The sequence below is a fragment of the Fukomys damarensis genome, unplaced genomic scaffold, assembly GCF_012274545.1.
Source record: "Fukomys damarensis isolate Sample0158 unplaced genomic scaffold, DMR_v1.0_HiC HiC_scaffold_18, whole genome shotgun sequence".
Classification (NCBI taxonomy): Eukaryota; Metazoa; Chordata; class Mammalia; order Rodentia; family Bathyergidae; genus Fukomys; species Fukomys damarensis.
This window is the reverse complement of record NW_022900930.1, coordinates 44455410-44473178: the sequence shown is the minus strand read 5'-3', so window position 1 is coordinate 44473178 and position 17769 is coordinate 44455410.

Here is a 17769-nt window from a genome sequence, read left to right as displayed (position 1 = left end):
TGTATGCTTTGCCACATAGAGTAAAATTTTCAACTTTCATCAGTTTTTAGATTTTAGTTTTTCTGGCTTATTTCTCCTTTATTTTAGAGAAAATTTAACTTTTATAGGACAAAAAAAAACATGAATAAGCCACTTTACTTACTTCCCCTAAATCTGAGGCTCCTTCCTAGACCTATAATGCATGCCAGAGGAGCAAATCAATTAAAGGTTGGAGATTTTTAACCACTTGGAAAATTTCTTGGCTGTAAGTACTTAAATTTTTAAAAAGTCAAAGGTCAAAAGATACTACTTTTCACATTTTAGTGATTTTTACATAAAACTAAATAATATATCTAGCAAAACCTGCACTATATGCTAATTCTAAATGATTGGGATAAATAATATATTCTTTAGGGAAAAGAAACATGTTTTCTCAGCATTGCTTCATAACATCAAAGTAAATTTTAAAAAAACAAATAATTATATGACCAGGACTTTCAGTTTCCCTTACGGTATGTAAAGACCTTAGAAGCTCTCATCCCCATCCATACAACAAATAAAAGAAAATACAAACAAATTGAAAACTATTGGCTTTCTTGGAAGCATAAGACAGATTTCATGGCAAGCTGGCACTGAAAAATCTGGAAATTACAGCTGATATCTGCTTACTCTGTGCTGAGGTCTTCTGGAGCCATAAACTGGGAGGGACACTTACATGACAGCTGATAAATTCCTGGAATCTGAGTGCAGATTGCCATGAAAGAGAGACACTCAAAGGGGTCATGGTATTATGTGGTGCTGTAGTTTTCTGGGCTTTTACCCAAAGTTCTCACTGTGAACAGTGAAGAAAGATGGGTCTGACTAGGCTTTGCCCATGGCAAGGCATATACTCCAGAAGAAAACCCTTTATTGTAGCTTCATCATAGGTGGAGAAGGTCATTTCTCTGACTCCAGCCCTCCTTAACATTTCTGTCCAACCTAATTAGAAGCCAAGAAATTCTTAGGAAGATCACAATCCAAGATGACAAGCCCACTAACATACTGATATTTAATCATAAGGTAATGGAATGCTTTCTCTCTTGTATCTTATGCAGCACAACAAATCTCAATTGCAAAAGCAAGGGATAACAGTGCAAATTAAAGAGTTCCAAGATGCAGACTGTACCAAAGCTCGAGGTCCCAGGGAAGCCCAGAGGAGGCAACAACAAAGACAGTACAGGAATATGAGGGCTCTGGGGCCTACAACTAAAAGAAATATATGCCCACATGACATAAAAATTCACAGTGAAGGTCTCCTTCACTCAGTTCCTCTGACTTGACACATTGTCTTACTTTAAACACTCAAAAAAAATCAAAGATATATCAATAAACAAGACAAAACACAGTTTAAAAACAAAACAAAAACAACAAAAAAATACCCAGCAGAAGCAGGTTAAGATAATGACAGAGATTTTAGGGTTAAGAGAAAAAATTAAAATAAATCATAATTACTATACTAAAACTACAATGAAAAATAAATGTGTAGGAACAAGTAGGTAATTAATCACAGAGACAAAGCTAAAAATGAATAAAATCAAAGCATAGATACAAAAAAAATTCTAATCTAAATGAACAATGCTTTAGGTTGTCTAATTAGTAGATTGGACCTCAGCAGGGGAAAGAAAAAAACCAATGGAAACTTGCCAAAATAACTTGTAGTGGCATTAGGCAATAAAAGAATATTCAATCAGATCAAAATAAATGTAGAAATGTACCATATTCATGGATTGATAGAATAATAAAGTATCAATTCATCTCAACTTGATGTATCACTTCAACTCAATCCAAATTAAAATATTTGCAAGCTATATTTTAGATTTGGACAAACTAATTTTAAACTTTTTCTAGAAATAGAAAATGCTATAACTAATCACGGAGGACACATACTGCCCATTTCCAAAACTTACCATAAACTGCAATAACAAATACAATGTGAGACTGTTGAGAAAATATACCTATAGATTAGTGACACAGCATACACAGTGCAGAAAGAAGCCCAGATAAATTAAATTAGATAACCGTTGACAAAAGTGTAAAGGCAATTCTATGGATAAAAGATAGTCTTTCAACACATTTGACTGGAAAAACTGAAAAAATATAACCAAAAATATTGAAAGCATGGACAAACACCTTATACTCTTCATAAAAGTGTTGGAGAAAAAGTCTTTGGAAATATGGGAGTGGAGAGTGGGGTAAAGAGAGGGTAGAGGTATGGGGAAAAATAAGAACCAAGATCTGTCATGTAAAGGTACAAGATCCTAATAATAAAATGTAACCATACTGCATACTTTAAAAGTACCAATAAATTCAATGAAAAAAATGAATATGAAGAGATCATAGTCTAATTATAAAATTTAAAACTGTAAAACTTTTAAAAGGCATCATAGAAGTAAATCTAAGTGGTTTTGAGTTTGGAAATTTTTTTAGAAGAAGAAAAAACTATAGTTTGCAAGGGAAAAAAAATTGACAAATTACACTTTATTTAATTGGAGTAAAATGCTCTTTCACCTGCCATGATAATGAAAAGATAAAATATAAACTAGAAGATGATTTCAAAAAAATATGTGGTAATGTATTTGTTTCCAAACTATGCAAAGAACTATTAAAATCAAAAGTAAATTTAAAATTCAATTAAATAATACAAAATATAAATTACCACAGAAGGTTCGTAGATTGCAAATAATTATACTAAAGATGCTAATGTCAATTTTTATTATAAAAATGCAAATCAAAACAAGTGGTGTTAAAATGGTTAAATTTTTGAGAGGAGGATTACCAATTTGTGCCAGAGATGTAAAGCAAAGGGCAGTATCATTAACTGTTGATGGGAATGCAAAGTAGTACGGACAGTTTGGAAGGCAAGTTAGTAGTTTCTTATAAAGCAAAATACTGTTTGTCTTAGTCATACTTTTATCACTTGCACAAAATACCCATCACCCACAACAAAAAGGAGGATAGGTTATTTTGGCTCATGGTTACAGTCCATGGTGAGCTGGCTCAAATCAGAAACATGATGGAAGAGGGGCACAATGGGAGAAATGGTGAACAACCATGGACACTAGGAAGCAGAGAGTAAAAGGAGTGGACAGGTGAGTATAGAGCCCCTGACCCTATTACCTTCCATGCAAATGAGAATGGGGCAGACACATTTAATATATAAATCATAACGTTCCATGCAAGGCCCCCCAAAGACTTCAGTCAATCTCATTATGCAAAATGCATTGAATCAATGTCTAAGAGTCACCAAACTTTTAAGATTTTCAGAATTCCTGAAAAGTTCAAGTCCAAAGTCTTCTCCGAGACTCAGTCTTAGCTGTGCACTCTTGCAAATAATCAAAAAGAAAGTTAAATACTTGCAACAAACAATGTCACAGGGTAAAGGTTTGCATTCCTAAAGTGAGGAATAAAGAATAGAAAAATGTTGGGCCAAAGCAAGAAAGATATCCTGAACATTGGACTATCTTGAAATTTTCTCCACCAGATTAATTACTCTATTGCCCTTAATAATATACTGCTAAATGAAAGAAATTTTCCTGAAAGTCTGTGTAATAGCATTCATGCAACATTCTGAAAATGGCAAAAATGTTGAAGCCATTATCAGATGAGTAGTCACGAGGAGTTGATGTGAGAGATGTGGGTTCGAAACATGAAGGACAGGGATATTTTTCAGAGAGGTGAAACATTCTGTATGATTCTGTAACTGTAGATAGGTAGTACTTAATCTGTATTTCAGTATGTAAACTATAGGATATTGAAAGAGGATGTGGAACTCAGAACAATGAATATCATAGATGGTGAAACAATTATGTATTGCCCTTTGACAGAGCATTCATGTGATTTTAAGTGCACATGAAATAGTTACATTATAATAAGTGAAAGCAAAATTTGGCTATTGCTTTTATTTAGAAATAAAATATAAGTAAAGGAAATGTGATGGGTAAGAATTTGACAACTGGTAAACTGTTTTGACTTTGTATAACTGGGTTGAGTTAGCTTAACTGGAACTGCATTTCCCAAAATTATCTCTTTACATGGCTCTGGATAAGATAAAAATTTGTCAATATTTGGCAAGTGGAACTGAAGCCATAGCCATTTATGGGTCATATTGCTGAATGAAGGCTATTGCTGCAGCTCAATACATTAACACCATTGTCTATTCACCTTACTGGTGTGAGCAGTAAGTATCCACATCAATTCCTGATGCTCCCGGATCTTCCCCTTCTGCTGCTCCAAGTCCTAAAATAAAAGCATATGCTGTCCCCTGGCAGAGCCATCATTTTCTCTTGCCAAGCACCTATGGGGACAATTCTAGATGAAAAGAAGCAGGCATCAGTTTCAGTCTATTGTAATGGATTCATTCTCTCATGTTTTAGTTTTTCTTACTCTTGTACATGTCTGATCTTACTTCTCAGTCTGGGATATTTCTAATGATTTCAGGTTCAAACCAGAGACACCAAACAATAAATCAGTTCCCCCACCAGCTCTCACTTTTACATTAAGCCTAAACTCTATATATCTTATTCATTACATCATAGTTATAATTCTTGAATGATACATTATGTCTTACTCTTGTTTGAAGGGAAAAAGGCAATAATCCAATACCCCCAAATTTATATATATATTTTTACAAATTTATTTAAATAATAAATAACATACATATGATGAAAAGTGATATGAATTTCATTATTATAAAATGACATGTTCATCCTTTGCTAGCCGAGAAATTAAATTTAATTTTTTTTTTCTCAACATAGTTCTTGCTGAAACTACATGGCATGCTGGGAGCTTTCAGCCAAGAAGCAAGAGGTCTAGTTTTGGGTGAAACAAGGACACATGTACTAGGAAAAAAGGACTGTCCCCATCCAGGAAGAGATCATCTTTCCAAGTCAACTGAACATGATTCTTATCTGGATTGAACATCTATTGGGCTCCTTGGAGGAATTGGTTCAGCGTTAGGCAACAAGACTGCCGGTCCTCTGGCCTAAGCAGCAGAGGCTTTAATTACAGATTAAAGCAGTCCATGTGTAGAGCTCAATTTTCTTTCTATTTATTTGAAGATGCCAATCATTGTCAAATGTTCTTTATCCTTCTATTGTAGAGCCTCTGCGTATGCCTAACATGTGATAGTGACTTAGTCATGTTGTTGAATTAAAACTTAAATGATCTACACCAGATAGCCCTGGACAGCCAAAACTTGATAATGCTAAAGGTTGCTACAATAAATAGCTGTTATTTGAATACCCAACTTAAAATGTGCTTCTTAATGATATAAATAATGTTATGTTATCGCTTTGTACGTGTCATCCATGTACATTTTACACATACAAAGAAATATAGGTACATAACTTTTATTTATATAAGAAGAAACATATATGAGAGCTAATAGATAACATTGTCTTCTTAGAGAGACCCTATATTTTAGAGATTTGATGCCCAAAGCGACATTAGTGCTATCTTTTGATTTAACCCTTCTGTAGGACACATGTGATTTGCAATGTATTTTGCAGAGATACAGCATCATTACAGCAGATCAGAAGAGTGTAGATTTGGAGTTCAAAGATGAAAGATAAATCACCATACAAAATTCAAGTAGTGAAGGATATTAATTGAGCAGTGTGGATGATGGGGATCATGCTGAAATTTTACTATATTTTTAAAATAACGAGTTTCATAGAATGCTCGCACATCCGTGGAAGCACTGAGTCGTTTGGGATAGACCTCACTTTTAGCACCGGCTTTGCCCAGTCTTGTTCATCTGTGACATTGATTCTTGAACTCTGATCTCTGGCCCACAGGCAGACTGTAAGAGACAGCCTGGTGAGCTGAAAGCTGAAACACAACTCCATGCTCCTTTTTGTGATCTTACAGAAAAAGATTTGCAGCTCTGTGCTTTTAAAAATCTTTACAGAAAAAATGAGGACCACTAAGATACTAGGTAAACAATTAAAAATAATCAAAAGTGAAATTCATAGAATTAATGTACTAACAGGGTTTCTCCCCCAAAAAATCTAAATCCACATCCTATGGAGTTTAGATGACGCAAAAATGCCTTCCTAGGCATGTGCAGGTGTTTGGAACTCCTGCCTAACTAATTCCATTTCATGGTGATTGTTCAATTCTTTATTCATTTAGAAGTGGAAATAGAATATAGGCAGGAGATGGTGGTATGGAATATTTAAGAAAAGAGTTTAAATACCACTAATTTTAGTTCTTTATGCCTCTCACAAACAAGCCTTCTTTTAGAAGTACTTTAGAAACTTCAACCTCAGCAGGAAGTGAAGTTTAAGAATTAGTTATGCTCCTAATATACTGGATAATTTCCATAGCATAATCAAAGCTTTTTTTCTCCCTGCTCTGTTGGTTTAATGCATTTGACTAGATTTCGGCTCTTTAGATTCCCTACCAGGCACTTAAATTCCTGCTATTCCTGGAGACCTATCCTGATTTCCAGCTGGAATGAATATTGACTAGACTCCCTACCAAGCCCTTATCAGTACTTTTCTCTTCCAGCCTGACATCTATTTCCTAAACTATTGATCGTTCCTTGATGGTACTCCCGTCCTTCTGAATGTGAAGAAACAATACCTCCATACACCCAGTTGAGCTACCATAAATACTTTATTGTCATATCTCATGTTAGATTATCTTCCTTACAAATATTCCTAAATCAAAGTCAGAACATACATTTGTCATTATCTTTTTTTTTTCTTTTACCGATAGTGTCCCACTAGGTAGTTCAGACTGGCCTTGAATCTGTTATGTAGTTCAGGCTGGCTTCAAACTGAAGGTGATCTTCCTGCCTCAGCTTCCTAAGTGCTGGAATTATAGGCATGTGGCATCATGCTCTGCTTTCTCATAATCCTTTACCATTATTATCCTAAGAAAAGGTACACAACATTTGGAGGCAGTCTTATATCTCTACCTTTTCCCTACCTAAACACTATTTTTTCTTCCCATTGATCAATATTAACTACTAGACTGGCTTGATATTGAGTTTATCTATATTCAGAATGCTTCATCTCTCTTTTTTTCTGATTCCAAACACTTACTGTTAGTCAGCTTTCCATCACTGTACCAGAACATTTGAGACAATTAACTGATACAGACAGAAGGTCAGTTTAGTTTCATTTTGGTCTGAGAGGTTTCTAGAGTTTGCCCCACACTTTGGGTTTGTGATGAGTCAGCAATGATGCTGGGTGCATGAGTTGGAGCAAATCCATTTGCATCGCGAGTAGGGAAGAAAGAGAACAAAATGAGAGTCCCAGGGTACCCTGTCTATTTTAAGGACAGCCCCGAAGCAACCTGAGAGCCACCCACCTCTTCTCTCAAGGGTTCCACCACTCAGTAGTGCCACGCTAGACACCAAGCCTCACACACAGGTGCTGTTGGAATGCACTGCAGACCTGACGATAGAATCTACTAAACACTCTCTCATCTGATCACGGTTTCACCAGTATTACGGCAGTGGGAAAAACATTTCCTGCCTCTAAAGGAGTCATTTATCTTCTTGTTATTTAGAAATATCACTGCACAGGTGTTAATATAATAATATAATACAATGTAATATAATACACGGAACACAGGAGGGTTCAGATTTTAGGAATTAAAAAATCAACTCTTGCAGTTCAGAAATTCCTTTGGAGATCCTTTATGTCACACACAGCTCTAAGTCATTATATTAATCTTGAGGAAATCATTTTCCTAAGCAGGGAAGAAATATAGCCTAAGGATAAAAGTATTAATATGCTGACTGAATTCTTTGCTGCCCACTCCGTGTCACTGCCACTATAATTCCTGTGCACAGGTGAATGGCTTTCTTGAAAATTGGGAAATTCTAAATCATCCCTTGAACTATTTCTTCAGTGTACAAGTAACTTTAAACACTGCAGTAGAGTTTATCACACAAAAGTGCATATTGTTCCCTGAAGACTTTCAATCCTCAACAAAATGGGAAGCATCCGGTCAAAAAAATGTTTCTTTGCTCAAAATGGGTGAAGGGAGGGCAGGGGTAAGGGGAAAAAATGAGAATCAAGACTTGTCATGTAGAGGTACAAGATCCCAATGATGAATGTAACTGTACTGTATCCCTAAAATGTACCAATAAACTCAATTAAAGCTGAAAAAATCTGAATGATCACTGAAAAAGAACAGAAATCTATCTGAAAATAAATATTGTGACATCTGTGACATTCAGTCCCGTACTAACATAGCGTGACCACAAAAGAGGCAAATAGCTTTTAAATTACCATACTCTCTCTGCCATATATATATATATATATATATATTGGGATTCTCCTGTGCAGACTTGAACTATTCTACAAGGAAAGGGAAAAGATCTATTTTGTCTGACCAGTTTTGTTCACTTAGATTTATCTAAGGGAGATTCAGCTTCATATCTCAATTCCCAGTGTTCTGAGTAGACAGGGAATATAAGAGAGAGCTCAGAAGTCTTGAACTCATCCCCAGCCTGTTAACCTTAATGATGGTCAACCAGATGACCCAATCACTGAGTTCAAACACCAGCTTTTACTAAATCAAACATTTGAGGAAATGGGCCCTCACCCAAGGCCAACACATGTAAAGTGTTTGATCCTGGGGTTGAGGCAAGCATAGCTACAGCTCACAGAGCAAAAATGTTCCCTGGCATCGTGTTAAGGAAAAACTGCTTCCAGGCATCAGATAGTGGCTGGGCTGAATTCTTTGTTCTAAGAACTCTGGCTACTTGAGAAATTTCAGAGAGACAGTGACAGTGCTCATATCTAAACTGATCATAACATAGAAAGAAAACTGCTATTTTGCCATATTGTCCTACATTGTTTTAACGTGGCACTTGCTGGATGAATTCGAGAATCATGTTGAAAATTGTGATTTTCCCATCTGAAAAACAATGGAGGTGATAATATTTCCTACAGTTGGCTCAAGTGAAGTAAAATGTAAACATCCCTGGACCTGCATGTGGCATTCAACATAAGCTCTGTTTCCTTTCACATTGGAAGTTAGAGATTTCATTCATTTCGATGAGTGTAGTGCTGCTGCCTGATTTCAGTCCTTTCTGTTGTCCCAGATTCCAATTATTCTGCTGATGCTTTGTCTCCACAAAGGACAAACCCTCCTGGTGCAGTTCCCAAAACACCAGCTTCCCTCTAATGAATTGTGGTGGACTCCAGTTTATCTAAATGAGTTCTAGCATTAGACCTCATTGCAAGTTCCTGCCCTTTCAACCAGTTCCTACTTAGCTTCATAATGGCTCTTTATATACCTTGCCAGGCTCTTTCCCTATAATGGAAAACTTAAGTTCTACCTCATCTTTGATGTCAGTCTGATACTTGAGGTACATAAGTCCAGGTATCGGACTTACACTTTCTCCTGCCCTCATTTGATATTGCTTATATAGAAGTCAAAGAGAAGAAAAAAACACCTTAAAGAGTTCTAGTGCTTGACCATGGCTACAGACCATATTTCCTCACACTCTTTTTCAATCTTATTGAGCCAAGGCCCACTCCAAATGGTCACGGCCAGATGCCAATGAGAAAAGAGGTTACATTTGGACCTGCATGATAATAAGGACGGAGAGGAATAAATGGTTTAAGGCACATGAGGCCCATGCAGAGAGAAAGTCCACAGATAAGAGGCTCTATCTGCACAGATAAGGATGATACTCTGGTGAGGCCACAGAAAAGGACAGAGAAATCCAACTGTTGATGAGGAACAGGTAAGATGTGATGATATAGTAGAGAAATACTAGCAAATCCTCACTCAAAGTGTGCTTTATATGGATTAGGAAAGGAAAACTGGATCCAGAAAATAAAAATGGTCATTCTTCAGTTTCTACATAAACGTAGACTTACCATGAAGTCAATGAAAATCAGTCTCACTGCACAAGTATCACCTTCTTCTCCCTCGTGGACAGGAACAGGAGGGGGCAAGAAAGTCTGGCACCAGAGGCTTCTGGGATTCATCCTGGGTGCCCCATAGTCCCTGGGTATCAGTTCATTTCCGTATCCTCCCCATTTGTATGGTTGAGTTGTCCCTGTTGGATGTCCATGGATGATCATCCCCTACACTTTATCCCATGATGAATTGTTGGAGGAGTCACTAAGCAGTTTCTCTGTTTCCTTAGGACTACTACACTGAAGCCTCATATCACATTGACCCATGGAACAAACTCTGAGGGACAGTGGGTAGGAAAAGGAATTAGAGAGTGAGGTCTGGCCAACTTATATGGTTCATGGGTCAAGCCCAGGAACATAAACAGGCAACCATGCTCTCAGGACACTGAACAAGAACTGAGAAGAGATTTGCAAGTGTGGCTCTTCCAAAAATGAGTTATAAAGTGAAATAAACTTTTTTTTTAATTTTATTGAGTTTATTGGTACATTTTAGGGATACAGTACAGTTATATTCATTGTTGGGATCATGTACCTTTAAATAGCAAGTCTTGATAAAGTGAAATAAACTTTTCTAAAGAACCCCATGTAGATAATGAACTCTGATCAACCATGCTAGAGGAGCCACCAACTTACCATCTTCTGTAGAAAAATAAGATTCTTTTCTGATAGTCAAGGTGCTTATACATAGGACTATAAAGGCATATAGTTGAGTAAAATAGAGCTAAAGAAATAATTCTGTGGACTCCAAGGCAGTGGTGATGAACAAATGGCATAAATGCCCCAGGGGGCTGTTTGTATCACTGAAAGCTCTAAAGGTTCGCCATCAAAACTCTAAGGGGTTTAACAGATTGACATTAGTGTCAACTTAGAGTCCTGTAATCTTCCCTAGTAATGTCAAAATTTTCCACTCATAATTAGGAGAGAAAGAAGTAAAAGGGAGAGACAAAGCATACACAGGTTCAATTTAAGGTTAACTTTAGTCCTAGTTGCTGAATAAGATTTGTGTCCCACAGCAAATCTTTGGACCTCCCTGAGCCTCAACTTTAACAATTAGAAAAATTAGATAGCAATCATCACACATATAGCTTGTCATTCTAATGTGGCCATTATCACTTTTTGATATGGGATATGTGATACATTAAAGAAAGCTATATTTTTGCCATTATCCTATATCTCCTGAGCAATTCACAAGGCTAACCACATCTAAAGGGAGGTGTAGACATTTAGCTGGCTTACTGCCCTCTTCCTCAATCAACCAAAACTTGAGCCTCATTGATAAAGATGAATGGAAAATTTATACTAGGTTAGGAACTAATAGCCCTTCTCCCATATAGACCAAAGGAAATAAAACATAAATAAATCCATCTTGCTGATTCATTGAAATAAAAATGATAATGTTCATGAAGATAATACTTCTGACTGTAATAATTTTTTGCTGTCTACTAAAAGATGTGTTAAAAATTTACTTGAGCATATAGAGGTAATGTAACATGTTAAAGACATGTTTGCCTTGGGCAAGTCTCCTAAATTCTGATTTAAGAAGTTCTTACCTAGGAAACATAAGACCATCATCCATACCAATTATACAAAGTTGTTAGTAAATGAGAGCAATTAGGTGAAAGTGATTTATAAGCTGTGGACTTTGGTGGGGACATTAGAGAATGTAATGGAGTTTCAGTGTGCAGAGATACTGGCATTTGCTAGAAGTACAAATACTAGCGGAGGGTTGTGGAGTTGTGTGTAGAAAAAACTGCATGCAGGGTAACCACGTGACCCACCATTAAAGAGCAGTTTTAGAGATCATGGAAGGCTGAGTTTCACATTGGGCTTTGCCTTTATGAACAAATCCTCAGTAGCACGGGACCTAGCAGAAAGAATTAACACCTGGGATCTCATCTTATTAAAAAGCTTCTGCACTGCAAAAGAAACCATCAACAGAACTAAGAGACAACCTACAATGTGGGAAAAAATTTTTACAGGCTGCTCCTCAGACAAAGGACTATTATCTAGAATATATAAAGAACTCAAAATAATCACCCCCCCCCACAAATATAAAGACCCAATTAAAAAATGGGCATCTGAAATGAACAGACACTTCCCAAACAAAGAAGTAAAAGCAGCAAGTAAATATATGAAAAAATGTGGCACATCACTGGTCATTTGAGAGATGCAGATGAAAACAACACTGAGATTTTACCTCACCCCACAAGGAATGGCTGCTATCAAGAAATCAACCAACAACAAATGTTGTTGGGGTTGTGGGGAGAAAGGAACCCTTCTCCATTGTTGGTGGGTGTACAGATTGGTGCAACCACTATGGAAGTCAATATGGAGATACCTCAAAGAGCTGGGACTAGAGGTTCCATTTGACCCAGCCAACCCTCTGCTGGCTCAGCCAACCCTCTGCTGGTTATCTTTCCAAAAGAAAAGAATCATATCACAGTGATATGTGTGCACCTATGTTTATAGCAGTACAGTTTGTAATTGCTAAAACTTGGAAACAGCCCATGTGCCCATCAGTTGGAAACTGGATAAAGAAGATGTGATTTTTCTATAAAATGGAATATTACTCAGCCATATAAAATGAGAAATTCAATTCATTCATAGGAAAATGGATACATATTGAGGATATACTCCTAAGTGAAATAAATAAGTCACACATATGTAAATACCGAATAGCCTGGTGTGAAAAACTATAATAGTACATAAGATCCTAATGAGATAATTAACTATGTGAAATAGGAAGAAAAGAGCTAAAGATGTAGGGAAAGTGGGAAGGATAGGCAAAAGGGAATAAGGGAAAATAAAAAAATATGAGAAAATGAAAAAAATGGAGATTAAGTGTTTGTAAAGGGGGAGGGGAGAAGGGGGTGAAGGGAGGGCAGGGACAAGGGGAAAAAATGAGAACCAAGACCTGTTATGTAAAGGTACAAGATCCCAATAATGAATGTAACTGTACTGTATACGTAAAGTGTACCAATAAACTTAATTAAAACTTAAAAAAATTGGACTTTACAAATCATTAACTACAAAATCTTGAGAAACCTACTTAATCTGTCTAGATTGATATTTTTTCATTTCTAATATTCTAGAGCATTTTCCTACTCTCCCTCAGACTAAATGAAAAAAGATGGATAAAACTCTCCACACAGAGACTGGCATGTTGTAGGTGCTAGCAAGTGAGAACATGAATTGTGATGATGATGATCCTCCTGCTGATGGTGGCAGTGATGGTGATGATAGTTGTATTAGTCAGTTTCCACAGATGAGACACAATATTTGACACTCATAATTTAAAGGAGAGGTCTAATTTGGTTGCCAGTTTCGTGGGATTTAGTTACAGTAGGCTAACACCAAGGCTGAAACATCATGATGGAAAGTTGTGATGGAGCAAAGATACTTAGTTCATGGTGACTGGGACAAGAGCACTGGAATGGTGTCAGAGAGAAAGAGGCCAGGGATGATACGCAGTAACCTAGTATCTAAGACTTCTAATGGTGAGATAAAATACCCAACACCACAATTTAAAAGAGAAGAGATTTGGGCCGGGGATTTAGCTCAGCAGTTCCACCACCTGCCTCGCAAGTGCAAGGACCCAAGTTCTATCCCCGGTACCAAAAAAAATAGAGAGAGAAGAGATTTATTTTGTCTCAAAGTTACAGTATTTGGTTGGTTGACTGTAAGGTAGAAATGGGATGATTCAGACATCTTAGGAAAGCAGAGAAAAGCTGTTCACATCATGGCAGCCAGGAAGTAGAGAAAAGAGGGATATATTCTTCCACGTCACACCCTCGGTGACCTGCTTCTTCTGGCTAAGCTCCACCTCCAAATAGCACATGCACCCAGTAAACTAACAAGTGGATGAATCCACCAATGAGTAGAGCACTCAGTGACCCAATACCTTTCCAAAAGCTTTGCCTGTGAGCACATGAGAACTTAGGGGAGCACTCCAGATCTAAACCATAACACCAAGGTCGTACTTCCATGCCTCACCCAGAAGTATGCTTTACTAATCTCTTTAGTGCCTCCCAAGTCAGTGAACTTGACAATTAAGCATAATTACCACATTTACCCATTGTCAATTGGACACCTGAACATATCTCCTTAAATCATACTTATTCTTCAAATAAGCTAAATAATAAGTTAAAAATTCCACCTAACATGATACAGCAATCTGAATGAAATGTAAAATGCATAATCCCATTTCCCAAAACTCTCACTAGTTCCAGCATTTGCAAAAGTCCAAGTCTGATTCTGTTCTGAGACTCAAGGCAAACTCTTGATTGTGAACATCTGAAAAAACAAAAAACCCGAGGTACCGTGGCACAGGGTAAACATTCTTATTCTGAAATGGAGGTATGGGGAGATAGAAAAGAGTAGAACCAAAGAAAGATTGAAACACAAGGCAAACTTTAAGTCCTATAGTACCATATATGGTATCTGGGGTGCACAGTAATGAGATGTAAATTGCAGAGGGCTTGGGTGCGCTAACCCTATGGCCTTGCATATACAGCAAGGGTTGGCTCGACTCTTCACCTACAGTGTCTCCTCACATGTTCCACATTCCTATCAACTCTGATTTACTGAGATCTCCACTGCACCTTTGTCTTTACTCTCACAGGTTTATACACTACCCTCTCAGGAAATCCTTGCCAGTTCTCCAGACTTCCCTTTGACATTGGGGTGGAAGCTTCCCCAACCACACAACTCTAATACTCTGTAAACTGACAAAGAAGCATTATATGTGCAATGCCAAGGTCTGTCCATGGGAGCAATAGTCAGGCCCTCTTAGACTATGGCAGCAGTGGTCTCAGCACATGAATGATTATGCTCAATAAAATGAATCCTGGGAATCAATTCCCTTTCATGCCCTTCTCCAATAGGTGTTTCAAATGAAAGTTTTATACTCGTATACACTTGGGTCTGTGATGGAGCAATCTGCTGCTTTCTAAGATGTCCTTGAGGTATTCTTTTCTTTTCCCTGTACAAATAAGTGGTTCCGTTTCAGTGGTGCTTGTCTCTTCAGCAGCCATACCCCCTTAGGCCCTAACTTTGCATGTAGTACCTTTTGTGTCAAAGTTTAAGTGCTTCCAATTGTTTGACTCTGGTTTTTGCTCTCAAATCTCTCTATAAATTGGATTAAACCAGATAGAATTAATGATGCCACAGCCTGAACATTAGTTTGCCTTAAAGTTGCTTCTGTCAGATCAAACAGTCCACCACCCTTAATATGAGTCTTTTGCAAAATATGACATGGACAAAGTATAGATAAATTTTCTGCTGGAGTGTAAGACGCATGCCTCTAGCACTCTTGCAACAGAATCAATGTTTCCAGCTGAAATCTGAGCCTGGCTTTTACTGTCTACATTCCTATGAGCATTCTGGATTTCTGAGTTCTGACTAGAATTGTCTATCAACTTTTGCTCAAAACCTTCTAAGATTTCTCCAATTTGATTCTTCAAACTTTTTCCAATTCCTCCTCCAAACCAGATCCAAATCCTTTTGGAGCACACTGTTAAGTACAATCACAGAAATGCCCTCACTTCTGTTACCAATTTTCTGTATTAGTCAATTCTTCTGTCACTGTGGCACAATACTCAATCACTTAAAGGAAGAGAGGTTTAATTTGGCTCATGTTTTCAGAATATTCAGTTTACTGTTGACTGGCTCTAAGATAAAAACATCATGGGAAAAGGGCATGTTTATGGTGGTCCATAAGAAGACCAGCATAACAGTTCCAGAGAGGAAAAGACCAAGTACAATATATAGGACCATAGGTCATACCTCCAGAAACCACTCAGGCACACCAAGGAATGTGCTGTTCTAATCCCCCCGGTGGTTTGCAATCCAATCAAATAGACACAATTGAGTTTTACTACCACAATCATAGTGATAAGGATAGAAAAAAAACACATATTTGTAGATTTAGACAAAAGAGAAAGAGATCATTTTTCCCATCCTCTAGTTTCTAGAAAAAAATTGTACTCAAGCACCATTTAGCACCATGGACAGAAACAAATGATTTTATTTATCTCACCAAAAACCTCTCACTTCAGTCATTCTAATCTACAAAAGGAGACACATCAGCTACAGTGTTAAATATTTTCATACATTATTAACATTCTTATTCTTAGTTATAAAGCAACTTGTGCATCTTAGCTACTTCTCTAGGATTTCTGCTATATGACATGTTATGGTTTAGATCTGGGGTGTCCCTCAAAACCCTCATGTGTTTGGAAAGTAATTTGACTACGGGGGTACTTTAATCAGAATCTACAGAAGAAAGTGCTGTTAGAAAGTCAAAAGAGTCAGTTCACCGGGGAAATTATCTGGAAGGGACATATCCTTCCCAACCTTCTCCTTTGTCTTTATGTTTCCTGGCTGCCACAGAGTGAGCAGCTTTCCTCAGCAAAACACCTCAACTGTGCTGTTTCTTCGCTTAAGCTAGCTGACCAGGGATTGTAACTGTACTCCAAAATAAACTTCTCCTCCTTTAAGTTGTGTATGTTGGGTATTTTGTCCCAGTATCAAGGAAAGTGACTAAGGCAGATCTTGGTACGAGGAGTGGAGTCATTGCTTAGACTATACCTGATCATGTGGTTCACAAGCCTCTGGAAATGGCATGCAGTAGGATTGTGAAAAAGCTGGGAGATACCAGCGAAAGAATCCCAAGAAAGCTGTAAACTGAGCTTGATTTGAGATTCTAGTTGTTGCTCAGAAGACAAGAATGCTGATTGGAATGCAGACAGTAAAGTTCAGGTTCAGGAGGTTTCAGTTGTGAACAAGGACTCATTGACAGTTAGACTTAAGATCATGTGTATTATAGTCTCAAAGAAGGCATGTCTACATTTCTATCATGTCTGAGACTTTGTGGGACACTGAGATCATGGGCAGACTATGTAATATGGTAGAGGAAATTTCAAGGCAGTTCAATTTTCAGACTATAGCACAGGTATTTCTGGCTGCTTTCAGCAAAAAGCCAATTTGAACAGTTTGTTCTTTTACCAGAGCATGTCTGCAAAGTTAGAGTAAAAGAGAGCTTGGTTATAAAAGGATGGAAAAGTTGCTGAGTACTTTGCATCAGTACAATAGGAAAGATGAACTGAAGGCATCTCAGGAATCAGCAAGATCCCTCCCTTCACCTGCTCAAAGAAAAGGTAAACTCCTTTGGTGGACTTTGCTTTGAGGATACAGTCCCAGGGTCCTCTATTCTAAAAGGGTGGCCTAGGTAATTGTTTCCTTGGGGTTTACTTCACAATGGTCAGCCATTTACACATGGAGAAGCTTCTATACCCATGACCAGGGGAGCCTGGCTATTGCTGGAGAGAGTAGCAGACTTTAGCATCATCCATGTGGTACTGATCTTACAGGCACACAGAATGAAAGAGTTGTGGAGCTAAGGAAGCTTCCACTGCAATTTAAGAAGAAGCCCTAGGAGGCTATGCAGTGTGTCCCCATCAGGGCAATGTGTAATGCTGTGAGAGTGAAGTCAAACTTTCAGTGGCAACTCCAGGAAGTTGGAGAAGTTAGGAATTCAGATTATCTACTGAGAACACTTTAGTCAGTGAGTGATTCTAAGCCAAGAGGGAGACCATGAGCGTGTTAACCCACAAAGTGTCTTAGGGACAGGGCCTCTCACTCCCTTTGGTATTCATATCTTGCCACCACTTTTCCTAGGCTCTGCACACAAAGCTATAGAATTTAATGCTTACCTTGCTGAGATTTGGTTTTGCTTTGCTCTGATTACGTTCTATTCCACTACTTCTCCATTTTGGAGTGGGAATGTTTGCCCAGGGCCTGTGTATGTCAGCAGCATTTCTTTCTTTTCTTTTCTTTTCTTTTTTTTTTTTTTTTTTTTTTA